Here is a 20,178-nt window from a genome sequence, read left to right as displayed (position 1 = left end):
AGTAAAAGACTGTGCACTATCACAGCCGAGTTAACACTGGACAGTGCAGAGAGGCATCAGTGTACACTGTGGAAGGCACAATGCAGTCCACTACATTATGGAGGTATACTCTAAGATCAGCCATTTCTGGCCAGAATCAATATTACCTTTGCATGATTGAATATGGAATTATTACAGTACACAAAGGAGACGGCTAGTCAAAACTGCAGAGAATTTATACACGGAATGACCTTAAAATACTCCTATTTAGATTATCCACTGGAATCAACATTATTGAATTGAATGAGTAAAGGACGCCCATACATTATTTAGAATTCACTATTCAATTAATGTTAAGCCGGCTGACAGGTAAGTTGTACGAATACTTCAAGGTACGAATCACTTTAACGAGACGTCTTAAGGAAAGGTACTGCGCATTAAATTGATTTTTTTTCCCCCCACTTAACTTTGAGTCTGCAACGTTTAGACAAATACGCCGTTCTTTCACTAAAGTCATTACATGGACAAATGTTTAATTAAGCAATCTCTCTGGTGCGATCTCAATAATTCAACATCTGAATGTGGGCCAAGTTAACATCGTCCTCCTTAAATCCAGCGTGCGGCGGGAGGGAGTAATTCAGACGTGCCTAACTCGCTCAGATTCTACACCGTGGGGCCGCTGGGTTACCCACAATCCCCTGCTGCCAGCCCATCCCTGCCAAAGTATATTCAGCGCTTAATTGGTGAAGCTCCGAATGCACTTCCCAGGAACGACTGGGAGGAACCCAAAGGAACAAAAAACGACTTTTTAATAGCACGTGTAAGAAAAAAAACATGACAGAATGTTAATCTGCCATTTAAACTCAGTACTCATCCCTGCTCTGTGCTGGGTATATTTAAAAACACAAAGAGAATAATGTATTCTTCTGCACGAGAGCCATCACTGTCCACAATATATCAAACACAGACATCGTACATCAGACACACACGTATGATACAAGCGTAAAGAAGTCCTGAATTAAATTATGCAGTTGTGCTCTTTAAAAATGAGCTTTAACTGGATTTCTCAGGTGTGAATCTTGCTCTATGGATGTCTATGGTATGTTTCAAGTCATGATAATGTTCTGAATATCACTGTAGCACAGATGTACAGAGGATGGAAATGCAATGAAATCGAATAGCCAAAAGATAGCAATAGCAATATTTCTAAAAATATTCTACAGCTGCATCTACAGCCAGTAGATGCAGCTCCATCCCTCTCAAGATCTGTGTCAATAGCTTCCATTGGATTAAGAAGCTATCAATCAAATGATGACTGATGTAACTGATCAATGAACAACCAATGAAAGCCAAGAATACCGACAGTCAGCCGAGAGCTGCAGCGAGCATCACCGATGTCCTACAGCCTGACGATGTCCCCGTTTGTCTTTGTCAAAGAACGAGCAGACGGCGAAAAATGTACGCTCAAAACATTCAGTTAATTAAAGATGTGGGCAGCGATTCTCAGGCAGTGGGCTGGGAGTTGGCGGTTGACCTGCGTTTTGTCAGCGGCTGCACTTCTACACTGATGAGCGCGCAGGTGCGCTCCGACTCCAGGCCCTCGCCTGTAAAATGGCCGCCCCTTATCGTCCCAGATTCCCAGGGCGGCTGACGCTGAGGGTAATCTTCCGGAGCTTGTCGCCTCCATCAGAGGAACGAGCTTTATCACGATCTCTCTCCTCACTTCAGGGCTTTTCGGTCGTAGGGGGAAAGGAGCTTGTCAAAAAACGCCCGTAATTGCTCCCCGAAGGCTAGTTTTGATAACCGGCCATTATCGTTTACCACAAAGTTAACTTCTTCCAACTTCTCCTGAGCAACATCCATTTCAAAGACATATTCATCTTCTTAACAACCGATGGCAAAAAAAGCAAAAAAAAAAAAGTGTTCCTCACTGTTCCACAAACATGAATTCTTCCCCGTCTTGAAATGAAATGTTCAATCACTCCACTTACTGTATGCAGAACCTACAGTCTATGCCCAACTCATTCCAAAGTCTCACCAAAATGTATGACAGGTTTTGACGTAATGCAATTTTCTTTAATCTGGTCTTCCAAATAAAAGCAAACTATTCGTAAATTTCATTTTGCTGATTATTGATCTCACAAGAAATGCCTGTGAAGGAAAAAATGGAGAAATTAATAAACGGGATCCTGGCTCCAGTCTCTCAGGGAAGAACGGTGCTGCTAAACTTGTGAAAAGAGTTCAGAAACTCTGGTGTGTATGCCAGGAGAAGAGATGAAAGGGTACCACAGCGTACAGCTGAAGTGATATTAAAGTCTGGTACAAATATGCATTCGCAAATGCGTACTATTTAAGAGCACTGCAAAAAAAATGTGTTTTAGTTGTGTAATGAGACAAAAAAAAATGTTTTTGGTTTCTATCAAGTAGAAAATATTATCTTGCTTTAAGTTCCTGTTTGCTTGCTTTATGTGAAATTTCCTTGCCCAATCGGCAAATCTGGAAATTAGTAAAACCTCACCTCATGGGCAATATGGTCTTTTGTAGCAAGAACTAACAGAAATAAGATTTTAAGGTGAAATATAAGACTGAAATACTGACCTACATTTAGGTTTTTGCAGAGAGAGAGAACAATAGGCTGTCATGGGCCTACACGTTCAGGTTCACCCGCCCCTTTTAGTACATAAACAAAGATCATATACATTTATTTTCCCAAAGATAATGAGCTTTTTTGACAGATTCATAAGCGGATGTGTGTGCTAGGCAGGGAGGAGCCAATGCGAGGGAATCCTATTATCTGAGTCGCTGAAGTACGATCCGCAGACATAATTATCACGGATGATTCAGCTCGTACGGTAATTACAGTATTACAATAAATGGGAAAATGGAAGAAAGTGACCCAAAAACTTCTTCTGCCAGAACAAAGATAAGTGTCATTTCTGGGAAACTATTTTCTGTCAGCTTTTCTCCCGGCTTCAGAAGTCACAACACATCAAATCCGGCTTTAATCTCGCGAATAATCCTGCTGCTCTCAGGAATTAATGAGATCTCTTACCACTCTTTGTAAACATTGAAACAGCCTCTACTACGGTTTTGTATGTGTCAAAAGTTATAAATCACCTAAACATTATATTGTCTCTATGAGAAGTGCAAACATGTAGTTATTTCCCGTTAGCTGCACAGATCACCTGATTAAATATTTAATGCATCGAGAGGTTCCATGTAAAGGATAATTATAGCAAACTAGTTACTTTTTCCACTGGCTAACTAATGAGTTTTAATCAACCACTGATCTAACCAACTCCCCAAAAAGAAATGTGTTCTCCTCTTCCACATCACATTAAAACCTAATAGCATCCTGCATAAGAGCTATATAACTCATTTATAGGCACTAAATAGCAAATTCATAAGGACTACATAATCATTCATAGGCACTTCTGTCAATACCCACAAATAGGCATATGGTGTGTTATGTCAACATTGATGCAGCAAGTGACATACCAAGTGAACTGACGCAAGACACTTATTGACATAAATGCTTATGAATGCTTCTGTAGTGCTTATGAAGGAGTTAAATAGCTCTTATGTAGGAGCCTTCAAGTAAAGTGTTCGTGAATAGAATAGATGACATTGACTTGACATTGAGTCCTGGTTCTTGCTGATTCTTCATATGCAGTATCGACACAATCTATTCTCCACCACTAAGCCTCCCCACCTGTTTGGCAGAAGCTTCATTCCCTTGCGACTGCAACGTTATCTGACCACTCGAAATCACCCAGAACAGCTGCTGAACTAGACACCTGTCCCCAAAACCTGTTTCCATTCCCTCACTCCTCTCCTCTCTTCATTTTATTAAAAAAGAAATGTAGACAGCTTCTGTAGAACCTTCTGCAAACAAGGAAGAAGGTTCTAGAATGGGAAGTAAATTCACAGAACTATGCACAATGAATCCTTTTCAGGTGTAAACATCTCATTATTTCACCACATTACGTTTAAATATGACCCAATTACACTCCTCCGTAAAAAAACAAACATTTTAAATAAATCCAAGGTTTAAGTGCTTCTTATCATGCTTCTGCAATGCTAATCAACACGTCTGGTTTAATTAAATGGTCAACACGTCTCAGGGTACGGATTTAAAACACGTCACTTTGTCAAACTTTCTGTTGTTAAGTCGGTAACTTGCGGTTGCGCTTCCTGTGGGCTTATGTACCGTAAGGCTTCGTTTCGAACACGAGGGAAAACAGAAGCCATTTGTCAACCGTGACAGAACCGTGGACGCCTCCAAAGTGTAAACCCATGTACACTGCCTCGTTTTTCTTTTGTGAATGAGCTCTCGTTGATCCGGTTGCCGCAGCTGATGAAACGTGCCTTTTTCAGCCTCTTCCTCCATCTCGGCCATGAATGGCCCCTATCTGACTACGAATCTCCCGCAGTTCATAACATCGTCTGCTTTACTCGCTCCGGGGGAAGAAAGGAATTACTTGAAAAGACCCGATCCCACCAAAGGTGTGGGTGTTATCTCACCTGCTCACGACACATCACTGACGTCGAACATCCCAAGGCTACTGAATCCTGATTAACACTCAGGATAAGGGCAGAAAATAGTCTACCCGCTGTTGCGAAGACCAACTTTGAGGCGACTTTGACGTCCGTTTCTTGATAAAGGTCATAGCTACATTTGTGTTTACGTTGGCTTTTGCTGTAATTCCCTGGAATTATGCATTTATCCTGAAACATGATCTTCTCAATATGATTTATATTTATATGACCATTTTTATGTATGTTTTTTTTTTTCAGTTCCATATCCTTCCTTCTGATCAGATTCTGTCATTGGTAGTGTTCCAACACAAGCTCTGTTGCATAATGCAGAAATAAAAGTATACTGTACAGACAAGAAGTGAAGTAACTCAGGCGGTAAGAGCAGTTGTCTGGCAGTCGGAGGGTTGCCGGTTCGATCCCCCGCCCGGGCTGTGTCGAAGTGTCCCTGTGCAAGACAACTAACCCCTAGATGCTCCTGACGAGCTGGCTGGTGCCTCGCATGGCAGCCAATCGCCGTTGATCTGTGAGTGTGTGTGTGACCCATTTACCCTTACTGCAGAGAAACCTGAATGCTTTCGAAATAATATACCCTGTCAACAGACATATTAACGGTCTGCTGCAAAAAGGCGATCTGGGTGAGACTGCATTCACTGGTGGAGCCTGTATCCTGTTGAATTTTATGTTCCACTTGACAATGTTCCATTGTAAGATGGGAAATAGAATATGCAAACCTCTGGATAATAATACAATAAGGCCCAACTAAAGTAATTATTAATTTCATTCTCATCAAAGAAAAAAAAAGTGTCATATACATAGTAATGATACTCCAGTGAATTAATTAGCAGGACGCTTATTTTCTTGAAGTCACGGTTGGATTATCCAGCAATTCCCATAACATTTCAAGTAATTTATATCTTATTCTGCATTGACAACATATATCCTTTTTAATGATGCTTTGTGAGGTGATACTTAATGCAGTAATATGGAATTTTTTCCACCAGGTTCCCATTTCCTTGGGAAAATCCATTCAGAATGGATTTCTCTGACGTGAAATGTCTACAGCCTTGTCTTCTAATGACGGCTGTAAGGCTAGCGTCCTTTTTCCATCAGATTAGCTCCTGAGCATTTGTCAGTGAGATTTCAGCGGAAATCGATCTCTTTGGCTGAAATTACAAGGTCCCGGTAAGGTTATGGCCAATACCACGGCCATGCCAGCCTGGATGTGGACTATAAAACAGAGCTACAAGACCAATTTTTTTTTGCCATTTTCTCAAAGTAAATCTCTCTATTAAAACATTCTGAAGTTCGGTCTGGTGACAAGCTGGATTGTCTCAGCCCCACACCTGACCGTTACGTTGCCTGACCGTTACGTTGCCTGACCGTTACGTTGCCTGACCGTTACGTTGCCTGACCGTTATGTTACCTGACCGTTATGTTACCGGACCGTTATGTTACCTGACCGTTATGTTACCTGACCGTTACGTTGCCTGACCGTTACGTTGCCTGACCGTTACGTTGCCTGACCGTTATGTTACCTGACCGTTACGTTACCTGACCGTTACGTTACCTGACCGTTACGTTACCTGACCGTTACGTTACCTGACCGTTACGTTGCCTGACCGTTATGTTACCTGACCGTTACGTTACCTGACCGTTATGTTACCTGACCGTTACGTTACCTGACCATTACGTTACCTGACCGTTACGTGACCTGACCGCTATGTTGCCTGACCGTTACGTTACCTGACCGTTACATTACCTGACCAGCCCAGGTGCTTATAGGTGTGCTCGTCTCCACAGACGGCACTGAGAAGTGGAGCTGGTCGGCTGAAAAGTGGCATTTTTTTGTTTTTTTATTTTATTGTGTTAGTTTGTTATTTTTGCCCAGAACCCATGACAGGGAAGGGCAAAGACTTTGTTTTACTTAATTTGTGTTGGTGTGGGCGCTCACTCTCTCTCTTTCTCCATTCAGCAAACAAAGGCAGAAATCCCGAAAGTGCCAAATCTCACTCCCAGGGGAGTCACACGGTGTGTGACATATTCTGAAGTACTTCATTACCAACACCACAGTGCTAACCCAATTCCAATCCCAACTGTCCTATTTACTGAGGTGAAAACAGTATTGTTATTGTACGTCATGTAAACTGCAATATTGTCATTTGGAAAGAGTCATATTTATATACAAGATAAAAAAAAGAAAAGGCAATCAAAGAACTACAGGCATGTCAACAAACACTTTCTTGTCATAAAGGACCAGGTATTGATGGCAAAGATGGATTTGACTTTAAGGGTTACTCTCTAAAAACCTAAAAGCTTTCAGCGACGTGTCCAGAAATCGACTGCTGTCCTAATAGCCAACAAATCTGAAATAGGTTTCCCAAAGTTCATCCGTGAAATGTAAAGTTATTGGCAGGGTGCTGTTGGTATGAAGTTAAAAACAGCATTGTGATTGAAAGTGGCACACTGCCGTCTGCCTCTCACCGCCGTGTAAGGGTCATAGTCCTGCTTTTCTGCCCACTCCAGCAAGACCCGGCCTCCACGCCACCGCCCCTCCTGTCAGTCAGAACCATTCTCCTCGCAGAGTAAACCGCCCACCTGACAGGGAGTCGCTCAATATTTCCAGTACAGTGTACTTTTAAAGTGAGGTAATATATTTGGGATTTATATGTGTAACTTTAAAAATAAAATAAAAACTCTAGATTTATCACTTATAAGGTTTCTGAAGAGAAAGTTGAGATTTATTTACGACAAGTTTAAATGTGTTTGAGTGGAATAGAAATATTCAGTTACATAATGCGTGAAGTGATGCCATGTGTTGCTCATTTACGTTCTTCGTACAGATGTTCCCTTTGCCGAGACTGATAATTGCCATGGAGAAAGATATTTTTTGCTTTGTAGAGAGTAACCATGGAGACAAATGCTTATAAAGTGACATGGCGTCGATTTGGCCGATTCTGTTGACAAATTGATCTAGCCCCTTTTTCAAATCTGAATTTTCGAAAACAATGCGTTCAGTCTGTGGCTTTTGACGCTTTTCAAATTTCCATCACCTCTTCAGTTTTTCACGAACGTTAACACATTTCAGTTCTTTTCATCAACAGAGAGTGTGTGCGGTACATTGTGGTGTCAGCCTTGTTTCCGCTCATTGCCCAACGACTAAGATGGCACAGGAGTCTGTCTGTCTGTGCACAGAGCTCATGTATATATATATATATATATATATATATATAGGGGCGACACTGGCTCAGGTGGTAAGAGCAGTCATCGGGCAGTCGGGGGGTTGCTGGTTTGAATCCTGCCCTGGCTGTGTCGAAGTGTCCTTGAGCAAGACACCTAACCCCCAAATGCTCCGGATGAGCTGGTTGGTGCCTTGCATGGACAGCCAATCACCACTGGTGCGTGTGAGTGTGTGTCTGAATGGGTGAATGAGAAGCATCGAAATTGTACAGCGCTTTGGATAAAGGCGCTATATAAATGCCAGCCATTTACCATTCACCATATTTGCAAACGTGTCCACGAGGACTAATACGACACAGAAATCCATAAAACATGAAAAGCAGTGGAACGCACAGGCGTTTGAGGCGGCCAGCTGTGGCAGGGCGGGACCGAGTGAAACAAAAGAGGCGCAGCATAACGTCAAAGCCACACCGTGCAGCGGCCGTTTGGATCCGCTCACGAAGCCGACTGACTGCTGTGAACACTCTCCTGCTGAACCGTGTCTACGCGTGTGCCACTTGGCTGTGACTCCTGCTCCAGAATCCATTGTGCTTCTGTGAGTCACGTCCGTGTGTGTGAGCGGTGTTTGTGAAATCAAATGAACACGAGACCCATTAAAAAATGTCAAAATGTGAACACATTCCTCCATGCTTGAAAGAGCAAGCTATGGGAAAGTTCCTAGTTTATCTTTTCTCTGATTATTTAATAATTCAACTGTCACTTTGCACATTGGAAGATTATTTTATCACATCCCACCGGCCCTTTATTTGATTTCAGCTCTCAATCCATGTTAAAATGCAACTGTAGCATTTAATCACATATCCAATATTAATGCCCACCACAAGTTCCGCTTGCCTTCCCTCTCTCTGTCTCTATCTCTGCCTACATCTCTATTTCCATTTCTCTGGATAAAAGGGAATGAATTATATGAACTGGGAAATCTATATGTTTGGGTGTACATTAAAGATCACATACTTCAACTGTCTTCATCTCTTCTACCATTTCTGTCTGATCATAATTTGCATGCTATGTCTTGTCAATCACTGAATATGGAATAGGCAATATTATATAAATTACTATGAACTGTTGCTTGGATTTGTGTTTCACGGCTCAAACATTGCAATTTTCCAGCGCTCCAACCATATCGATAATCGCTAAAGGATATTCTAGAAGGAATACCATTACTCAGATGGATTCAGTGTTAATTTAACCCTTTGGTACCCACATTGTGCAGGAACTATATATTTTTCCACACAAGCTTAAAGTATGCAGCAGTTTGAACACTCTTGAACTATTTACTCATATGTTTTCTGTTATTTCAATGTGCTAATCCCAATGTCTGGCTGGTTTACCATAAACCACATATTAAGGATAATTACTGAAAAAGGACGGCAGCCATTTATCTACACGCATTGTACATCCCTAATTCATGCATGCAAGTGGTATAACACGGTCATGGTCATAAGATGGACCATTTTATTCTATAAATGGAAATATGGCCCTACATTTTTTACTGAATACAGGCAGAGACAGACAGATGCAGTTTCAGCCACTTACCGATAATGGGATCCATGCCAATCATATTCACAAGAACTATAATTTGTACAACAACAGTTTTCATTTGCACTAAAGAAAAATGTGCTAGGACATTGAAAGACAAAAGAGAAACACAAGATGTCCTACCCTGAGGTTGAAGGTGTGAAAGTCAATGTGGCATTCTCTCTCCTGAAACCTGGAACCCAAAACAAGAGGATGAGACAACATTATAATTCCTGCTGAAGGAAATTATAGAGCAACATTCACTTAATGTTTGATGAATTAATAATCGAAAAGACAATGGTGAGACAAAGTCTTTAGGGGTTTCTGGACCACTGCGTGGTGGTAGAAGGGATGTCACAGATGCATGACTGGGACACGCAAGGACGGTGGTTCGATCCCCGGTGAAGCCCCAATAAGATTCGCACAGCCGTTGGGCCCTTGAGCAAGGCCCTTAACCCTGCATTGTTCCAGGGGAGGATTGTCTCCTGATTAGTCTAATCAACTGTTGCTCAAGTTGCTCTGGATAAGAGCGTCTGCCAAATGCCACTAATGTAATGTAATGTGTAGAGAGGGGAAGTTTGCTTTGGTCAAGAGCCCCACAGATAGTGCATACGAACAGGGCACCGCACTGTCAGGGAATGAAGGTTTTATTTAATCAAGAACGGGTACCACTTTATTTGGAGGCTCCTAAATAACAGCAATATAACTCCTTCATAGGTCCTACATAGCACATTCATAAGCACTACATAATTGCTAATGTCAATAACCACAAAAAGGCATATTCTGTGTTACAGTACATCACAACTGATGCAGCAAGTGACATTACCGTGGCATACCAAGTGATCTGACACAAGAGCCTATGTCAATTATGGACATAAGTGCTTATAAATGCTTATTTATTGTTAATGAATATGCTCCAGTATGTATGGCTTATGAATGAATTATATAGCTCTTATGTAGGATAATTCAAATACATTTTTACCGAAAAACCAATCATCAATAATATGATCAGATCCTTTGAGCTGAACTGAATGTAATGTGCCAAGTGCATCACACAGACACAGACACACACACACACACCCCTATAAATCACATAGATCTTTTCATTCCTGAAGAAAGTGAGTTTATGGTACTTTATGTTTCTTTTATTCGGTCACCATCATTCCCAAGGGTGCAACAACACTGTCAAAACACGAAACTCCATGAAAGAACCGCTCTGGACAGAGTGAGAAACATCTCTGAATAAAACAGATGACATCAGTCCTCTGCAGGAAAGCACAAAGGCCCCGGGATACCATCTCATCGATCAGAAGGTACAGTAGGGTGTATATGCTGCTCGTCAAACAGACGCTCGAGCTGGGGGCTCTAACAATATGCAATACGCTGTGCAGTACTAATTGTGCATTGCAATGTGCTATCACATGAAAATGTTACATTTATGAAAGAAACTGTGATTTTCCCAGGTGAAAAGCAGCTCTGTCGTGATGTTTTTACACGAGGAGTGGATCACAGAGTTTTAAACGATGCGTTCCACGCCCTGTGGAACAAGTGCAATGAGAGAAACAACAGATGTGCATAGAGACACATAAAGACACGATGCAACCTCAGCCGCGTTCGCATGCATCCAGACACGGCGCTGCAGTAACCCAAGCCTTCGGCAAAATTAAGGAAAACATAAAATATTTCAATCAATCTCACCATCCGCCGCTTTATTTGACATGGGCGAGCAGGAGTTAAATGTCATGTCGTATAAACGGGAGGGGGACGGGCTTTTGAATAATAACGAGGCGCGTTCGGCTTGGCGGAAACAGCGGTTTTTTTTTTGGCCTCTGCATTCTGAAAGCCCGAGGTGACACATCAGATGCGGGAGACGCCTGGAAACGAGGAGAAGCCCGCCACGGCGGAAGAAACAGATGGATATGATAATTGTTTCGGTTCCCAACAGGACAGTTTTATTCAACGCAGGAAAAACACAACATTATCCTGTCCTTTGCACCGCTGAAGGACACAGGCTTAAAAAGTCCCCACAATGCACACTGGTGGCCTTGACATCGCCGGCACCAATGGGGTTCGGCGGCCCCTGAGGGTGACGCCTGATTGGCCGCGGTGTCATCCAGGTGAACGGGAGGGAGGGATTCGCTCGATGACGCTCGATAACACTCAGCATCTCGTCACTCCCCACTGACCTCTGCTGGCCAGGCAGGTACCCACAGTCCTCTGGGGCAAGGGCAAGTCTGGGAAAGCTCAACTCGAGGACTGCACTGTGATAAAAGGGCAGCAGCCTGCGCTTATGCGCATGTTCACGTATTCATAGTGGAAGCTGCAATAAAGAAGGTGGTCGGTGAATAGGATCAGGCAATCAAAAGGGGGAAAAAAAGGGACAAAATATATTTTATACATCTTGCAGCTTGATATTTAAACTTTTATAGGTGTATAAAAAATATAATTATTTTTTCTATAAAATGTGTGTAAAAATACGTAAAGGTTTTATATCCCGTATTAAAATAATAATTGCCCCTCTCCTCTGTATGAAATTGCGCACATATCGCAAGATACAGCACACAGTTCCAACCATTTATCATTTGAGCTTGAAGCCTGCAACTGAAGACTTGCATTTATCTGCAGAACTCCCCGCTATAATTCCCCTTAATAATCTGCCTTCATGGTGAACAAGATGGATCTGAAGTCTGGGTGTATTGTCATGTCTGATTTTAATTACTCCATTTAGGATAATAATGCGACTGATTTGTCTGTGCAGAAGGTAATGGATTTTCAGTCTCCGGCCCACTGTACTCGGAGCGCAGGAATCCAAGGTGGGCGTAACGATTAGATGTTAACGGCACGATGAGTCCTTGGAGCCTAATGTATGAAAAGATGCAGTTGGCCCCTGCCACTGCTGGCCTCAGCACTTAAATCAAACGTCGAAAAACGCGGTCATCTGAAGCGAGGGCCCCCTGGGAAAAGGGCAGACTTCACCGCTGAAACCCCGAAGCCTCAGTTATTCATCACCCTCAGCCGCGAGGCGTCCCCGTCGATAAACAACGCGCCTGCAAGAGCGTACGAACAAAGCCCAGTTCACACCGCAGAGCCCAGATCCGGCTTCTGATATCCATCAGCGCCGCACTGCATACATGTACATCTGTGCGTTAAGCATAACACACCGTCCCGAGGTTCATTTAACAATGCTCTTATCTCTTACTTCTGCTCCTGTTACCTGTCGCTGTTTACTGTTGTTACAACGTAGGTGTGGGCGTCTAGTTTTCTTGGTGTTTACGGTGTGTGCGTGTGTTTGTTTGTTTTGGACCTTTTAACTGTAACTGAATACTATGTATGTTTGCTTTTTACTGTGTTGTATATTATGTTGTGTATTTAGTCTTTTTTCAGGACACCCTCGAAAACAAGATGGTAGCGGTTTTGACCTGAAACCTAACATAGATTGCTCACCATCCAAAACTTGATTCAACCTCTCAGGCTCAAGTATTTGACATTCCTTTGGCATAATACAAGTGTCTTGGATGACAAAATATTTTCAAAAAATACATTTGATTTAATTGTAATTGAATGTCCCTTGTGTTAAGAGAAGTAGAGTTCAGCGAAGCCACAATGTAATGTTCTGGTTTGAGGAGGTGAGAGTGAACGGCGAGCGAGAAGGTACAAGCACCTTGTAGAGCAGAACAACTGGTGCTTCTCCTGAAGAAAAGCAGAAAATGGCCGTTACAAAAGCATAAGCTGACTGAGAGCCAGTGCTTAAGTGAACACTCTTCAGACTCCAGCTGAGAGAGGCGGGGGCGGGGGGAGGGGGGTGGGGGGGTGGTGAGGGGGGAGGAGGAAAGATTTCAGAGAAGATGGACTCCTCCTGATCCGCGTGGCAGGGAAGGCCGGAGAGACCGATACCCGGAGAGTTATTTACTCTTTTTAATTGGAAATGTCCGTCACACACACTGCGGCTAAAGAAGCATGTCAGCACCCCAACTTAAGTCCTAATCACTTTCGCCCTCCTCCCAAAGCCTCCGACAGGTTTAACGAGAGGGAACGAGGTCAGCCAATCGGCGTAATCCTGCAGGCCGCGCATGTTTAACATTCAGCGAGTCGTAATTCCTCAAGGAGTCAAATTACTGCTGAATAAATAGCCAAACATTAAGAAAAAATACATTAAAAAAACATCATTTAAATGTTAATTATGTTTCAGTCTATCAATGAATACTGCTACTACAACCGTGGAAGAACAAGCAAAACATTAGACATTAGTACAAGAAAATCTGGGCTATGTATGTATTATGCAGAAAATGTCTTTGTATATTTTGTTTTGGGTTATTGTTTTGCAAGGAGACATACCCTTGAATGCTATTTACTTCAGTTCATCCACTCCACCGATCAGTAGGTAATCAGTAAAACTGATCAGTACCTTAATTTATGTGTCATTAATGTGTCATTTTTTTATGGTGATAAAAAAATGTCATTGATTTACTGTAAAATCATACAGTACATTTACAGTTTATCTGATCTAGGTAGCTGTTGGTGCTTTTAGAAATTTACTGCCACATTTAGAGCCAACTTTAGAGACAGTTATTTCTAACATCTCAAAATTAGAAATACGTTTATTTAGACCATGGTTTTGTTTTGAAGTTAATGCTACATTCGCAGTTTCTCCTTCAGAAACAGGAGGAGGCGACGGGTTTTTTAGGATAGGCCTCCGACGCTTCTCGCGGTTCCCATAGCAGCGCTGTCAGGACCCGGGGCTCGGCGTGAGTGACACCGGGCCGGGGCAGAACCCGTTTGATCTGGGCTGAGCGGGACACCGCGGGGGGAATCAGCCCTGATGATGTCACCGTGTGACAGCAGCGGGTATCTCCACATCTGTAAGATGGCTTCCACAGGACATTGTGTGCCAGCGTAAACCAGCGATTAAACTCTTCTTCTCTTTTTTTTCCCCCACAGTGTGATAGGAGGAAGAGATTTGGAGAGAGGATGTGACACATCACGGGTAGATTTACAGCGATGGTGGAGGAACGTCAACCCAGTACCCATAATACACTAGGAGAGCTACGGGAGCCGATATAGCCCAAAAATCATATCAGGATTCGTTTTTTTATGTTTGGGTGGTGGTACCGAATACTCATCAGGGTAGTTTGTGTTAATAGGGATAATAATCACAGAATCTTATTTACATGATTAATAAACAAACACTCAACAAAGAAACATTTTAACATATTCAGAGAGTTTGTAAATGCATTTTTGAGTTTCAATAGCTACATTTTTCTTTATTACTTTAAAATCAGAAAGCAATATGGCACATGATTTTGAAGGTGAAGATATGCTAATGGTGATATTTGCATTAAGGTTTATACAGCCTATATATAAACATAATGGGAGGAAAGAATGTGTGGTTTCACTGAAGGTCTCCTTCTGTTAAATGATAAAATCTATCACCATTGGCTGAAATATTACACTGCTTAGCAACAGTGACTAATGCTACCTGATGAGCAATCACACCCAGGAGGGCAATCTCCAATTTAAATGAGAAAGAAAATCAGGGCTGAAAAGTATCTTGTGAAAATGTGACTTTATACGCAATTACCCAAAAAACATACATATTTATCAATGTAATTTACATATTACTGGTATAGCGGTGTAGTTATTGTGTTGTCGGATGGTACTTGGTGCAACCTGTACACAAGCACACTATGGCAAGGCGATGGGGGGTAATCTCTAACACCCAGTTCACACCACGAGTCTGCGATGTTATCGGGCCCTCGGTGTAAAGGGATATACTCACTGAGCCAGGCTGGTTTCTCCCTGATACTGGCCAAGGTCCCTGGGGAAATGCTAATGCTGTTAATGTCACAATATTGGAGTGTTAGCAGGATAAGAGCAGGCTTTAGCACAGGGGTTTCACCTGCATCAGACTCCCCTCAGAGAGATAAAATATGTGGAACAATGTGTAATCACTGTGCATTACTAATTAATATTAATTATTAATGGCCACTAGATTTTAAAGGAATAAATGGACTGAATCCTCAAAAACCGCTGACCTAAAGCAATCGGATACTGGAGCCTTCTTTATCATCTCTACCAAGAATCAAATGTGGCATTAAAAGCACCAACAGTTAACTTGATCAGATATACTATACATGCATGAATAGATCAAAAAAATGTATGTTTTATCATTACCATCATTCATGGTCGTCATTGTGATTATTGTCACAATCAAAGTTCTCCTCATCATTATCACCGAAGCAAAAAGAGAGATTTAACCCAAAACATTTTTTTAAAACTACTGATCATAGCACTGTGACTTGATTATAATACATTGAATGCTTTGAAGAGGCTCAGTCTAAAACAGCTCCTGACATGGTGCTGACGGTTTTACTGTCTCAGAGCACCGGAGTGGAAGGAAAATGATTTATTTATTTTTTGTTGTTCGATCTCCACTCCACGCCTCCTCAACAATGAAATGTATTTTCTGGATATTATCAAAGTGACATTTTTAAACCGTGTCTGACAACAAGGGCACCGAAACTCAAGCGCTGCGGTCGGAATTAGCCTGTATGGCAAGATATCGCATAAACGATTTCAATGGCTATCCCTTAGCTTGATTTTACTGCGATGAAACAGTCCTACTTTAGGCGAGGGCCACCGAATGCATTAGACTATAATGGAGCACAGTATGGGGCACGATAAACACTCACAGAACTGCCGCCTGACATTAAAACTGCTCTTTTCTTTACTGCTGCTTGTGAAAAGTAACAGATTTGACCCTGTGGCACTCTGTACTAGTTGGATATGGTGGCAATAAAACGCACAGAAACAGTTCTGGTAATATACTGCATAATGGGAATTCAATAGAAGACAATCGATGCCTTTTTATGTCTTAATCTATGGTCGGGATACAGGCTTTTAGGACCACTCTGGCACATAACACCAATGGTGTCATATCATTCTCATTACCTTGATTAAAAACGTATGTTAATCAATTTTAAAATGTGGCCTTACAGTAGTACAGGTTGAGTTAGCTGGCTTTAGGAAACCAAAGAATTGTTTATTTATCACAGCCTGAGGCCAAGGCCCTTAACCCTACATTGCTCTTTCAGAGAGCTGTCTGTTCTGTTTCACCTGGCTCTCTGTCTCACCTGGCTGTTCTCTCACCTGGCTGTTCTCTCACCTGGCTGTTCTATCTCACCTGGCTGTTCTATCACCTGGTTGTTCTCTCTCACCTGGCTCTCTGTCTCACCTGGCTGTTCTCTCACCTGGCTGTTCTCTCACCTGGCTGTTCTCTCACCTGGCTCTCTGTCTCACCTGGCTGTTCTCTCACCTGGCTGTTCTATCTCACCTGGCTGTTCTCTCACCTGGCTGTTCTCTCACCTGGCTGTTCTATCTCACCTGGCTGTTCTCTCACCTGGCTGTTCTCTCTCACCTGGCTCTCTGTCGCACCTGGCTGTTCTCTCACCTGGCTGTTCTCTCTCACCTGGCTCTCTGTCTCACCTGGCTGTTCTCTCACCTGGCTGTTCTCTCACCTGGCTGTTCTATCTCACCTGGCTGTTCTCTCACCTGGCTGTTCTATCTCACCTGGCTCTCTGTCTCACCTGGCTGTTCTCTCTCACCTGGCTCTCTGTCTCACCTGGCTGTTCTCTCACCTGGCTGTTCTCTCACCTGGCTGTTCTATCTCACCTGGCTGTTCTCTCACCTGGCTGTTCTCTCACCTGGCTGTTCTATCTCACCTGGCTCTCTGTCTCACCTGGTTGTTCTCTCTCACCTGGCTCTCTGTCTCACTTGGCTGTTCTCTCACCTGGCTGTTCTATCTCACTTGGCTGTTCTCTCACCTGGCTCTCTGTCTCACCTGGCTCTCTGTCTCACCTGGCTGTTCTCTCACCTGGCTGTTCTATCTCACCTGGCTGTTCTATCTCACCTTGCTGTTCTATCTCACCTGGCTGTTCTATCTCACCTGGCTCTCTGTCTCACCTGGCTCTCTGTCTCACCTGGCTGTTCTCTCACCTGGCTGTTCTCTCATCTGGTTGCTCTCTGTCTCACCTGTTGTAAAAGCTGTTGATGAGACTGAATCCAGAGAGCTTTTCAGTTAGGGTTTGAAAATCACAGCAGGCAAGCGTGAGGCTTGGTATTCATAGATGGGCCGCCTTCAATCCGGGGGTGAGCTGACAGAGAGAAATCCTGTGCGTAATTTCTCAGTCCCTCTGCACTGCACTGAATGGGCCGAGGCCTTCACTGAATGCTCTGTACCCGTGAGGCAGCTCCCCTCCGCACGCGGGCGCCCTGCTGGGTCACCATGGGCTTTGAGGAGCGGAGGAAGCGCTCCAGAGTGTGGGGTTATAATCACCACCTAAAACAACAAGGCCCTGCTTTTACAATGGCCAGATTGTAGCCCTGAGGAATGTACAATCTGTAGTGTGGGCCATAAATACGGTCATGCTACTGCTTGATAAATTAATCTTTCATTCACTTCATCTGCTGGAAAGAACCAGTGAACTATCTCCTTGTTTTCCTCCTAATGTGAATGCAACAGTGCTGCCTGTTATGTACTGTACAGTATTCAATTTTCTAGGTTACTGACACCCGGCATAGGTTTAAAGTGTAATCTGGGATGCCGACAATTAATCAGAGCAGTTATTAGATAATTATCGCGTGTGAGATTAATTACACGTGCTGCGAATCTCATCTTGAGCATCTGCTCTGATCTCATCACTTAATCACTTCTGAGAATTGTGAACACAGATGAAGACAGGGGACTGAATGCAGTAATCCACACAAACAACACTGTTCACAGACTGAATGCAGTAATCCACACAAACAACACTGTTCACAGAGTGAATGTAGTAATCCACACAAACAACACTGTTCACAGAGTGAATGCAGTAATCCACACAAACAACACTGTTCACAGAGTGAATGCAGTAATCCACACAAACAACACTGTTCACAGACTGAATGCAGTAATCCACACAAACAACACTGTTCACAGAGTGAATGTAGTAATCCACACAAACAACACTGTTCACAGAGTGAATGCAGTAATCCACACAAACAACACTGTTCACAGAGTGAATGCAGTAATCCACACAAACAACACTGTTCACAGAGTGAATGCAGTAATCCACACAAACAACACTGTTCACAGAGTGAATGCAGTAATCCACACAAACAACACTGTTCACAGAGTGAATGCAGTAATCCACACAAACAACACTGTTCACAGAGTGAATGCAGTAATCCACACAAACAACACTGTTCACAGAGTGAATGCAGTAATCCACACAAACAACACTGTTCACATCAGTGAATCCCATTGGCTCAAGAATATTATGTACAATCTTACCATCATTGCTGTTCCCTGTCTAAACACTCTGAGAAATAAAGTTACAAAATGTTCTTGCCACTGGGGCGTTACCTTGCAGGTACATACAACAGTACCCCTAGCCAGCAATATATAATTAATTTGTACAGTTTTAGTGTTGTTTGTTTCCTCATTTGTTCCCAAAGAGGACATTACTGCACTTTCAGGGTACATTTGGGAAATTCGATCCTTGAAGAACAGAAAAAGGAACCTCCACTGTCACTTTATTATTTTTTTTAAATCATGGATTGCAGGAGGAACTCCTCAACAACATAAATAATTGCAAAAAATGCACAAGATAAGCGGTGGCCCCACAAATAAGTGTGAGTGTGGTTGGCAGGAGCCTCAGACTGCAGCCCTGGAGAGCCACGGAGTCTGCACCTTTTTGTGATTTCCCTTCAATCAGCAGTCAGGCTAGACCTTGGACCCAAGATGTGTGGGGGATCCGTTAGCCAATTTCCAAGTTTAATTAAACACTTAAATGCCAAAACACACCGCCCGTTAGGATTTCAGCTTGAGACGGCCTCTTTAAAGACCTGCTTTCAGATGCTTTGGCCATGGTGCTAATTTAAAATGCGTGAATTGTGATTGCAGTGTTATTGGATGAGAATAAACGAAGGTAAACGCCTTTTCTGCCTCCATTCAGTTAGGCAGACAAAGGGGAAATGCTTACCCAAACAGAGGAGGAAACGGCATATCTATTCTCAGTTATGTTTCAGCAACAACCAACCTTTCATTTTCTGTTGTTGAACATTTTCTGTGCTTGAGGTATAAAGATTATGTACTGAGCTGGCCATATTGAATGAGAAATGTAATGGTGAATTGTGACACTGGAGCTGAGAAAAAACATCCACAGGTGTCTACTTTACTGTTGAAAATGTGGGAAGGACTAAGCCTAAATAACAGGCCTTCGATGTCAACAATAAAGACAATGTTCTGGATCTCAGATATAACCTGCTCTTTGCTGTATGTCATTGTATATTTTGACACAGTTTGTTTGTTCCTCCGATATGGTACTGCTGTACTTCACAACATCCTTTTGTGTTTTATTGAAGGCAGTTCTGTAAGGTTATAGCTCAGACAATGAGTATCATAATGACTCACACACTAAATGAACGAGTGGCACTCCTGGGAACATCCATCCATCCATCCAACCATTATCTAACCCCTTATTCCTGGTCAAGGTCATGGGGGGCGCTGGATGCTGTCCGAGCAGGCACTCCTGGGACATCTGTTTCATTACTGCACCAGCACAAGCCGTGGAAACGACTTCTATGACAGTTGAGCTAACTCAAAGGATTCTGGGAATTTTTAACCATAATTAAGTATAACCTATATCCACAGGATATGTGTTCCTCATAGTTACACAGTACAGCGTGTGACAAAGCTCACCACCACGTCTCCATGTGGAATAATTTAAAACCATCTGAGATGTTGAGTATTACACAAAGTCATTGATTTGAAATAAATACAACAGGGAACTTGCATGTTTTCATAAAATGGCTTCCCTCCTGTTCCTCTCACTGCTTTAAAAACATGCTAAATGTAATCTCCAGAAA

At 42.7% G+C, this 20,178-nt stretch overlaps 1 protein-coding gene across 1 annotated transcript in view; it reads right to left on the bottom strand.

The window, feature by feature from the left end:
- The window catches only part of LOC133135222 (receptor-type tyrosine-protein phosphatase delta-like), a 452,453-nt gene that overhangs the window by 254,416 nt on the left and 177,859 nt on the right, over window positions 1–20,178 (bottom strand). The window contains exon 8 of the mRNA XM_061252069.1: window positions 9,418–9,466. The gene's annotated coding sequence lies outside the window, so the exon portion shown is untranslated. The remainder of the gene's footprint in view (window positions 1–9,417; window positions 9,467–20,178) is intronic.

The sequence above is a fragment of the Conger conger genome, chromosome 8, assembly GCF_963514075.1.
Source record: "Conger conger chromosome 8, fConCon1.1, whole genome shotgun sequence".
Taxonomy (NCBI): domain Eukaryota; kingdom Metazoa; phylum Chordata; class Actinopteri; order Anguilliformes; family Congridae; genus Conger; species Conger conger.
This window is presented reverse-complemented; position numbering and strand designations above follow the sequence as displayed.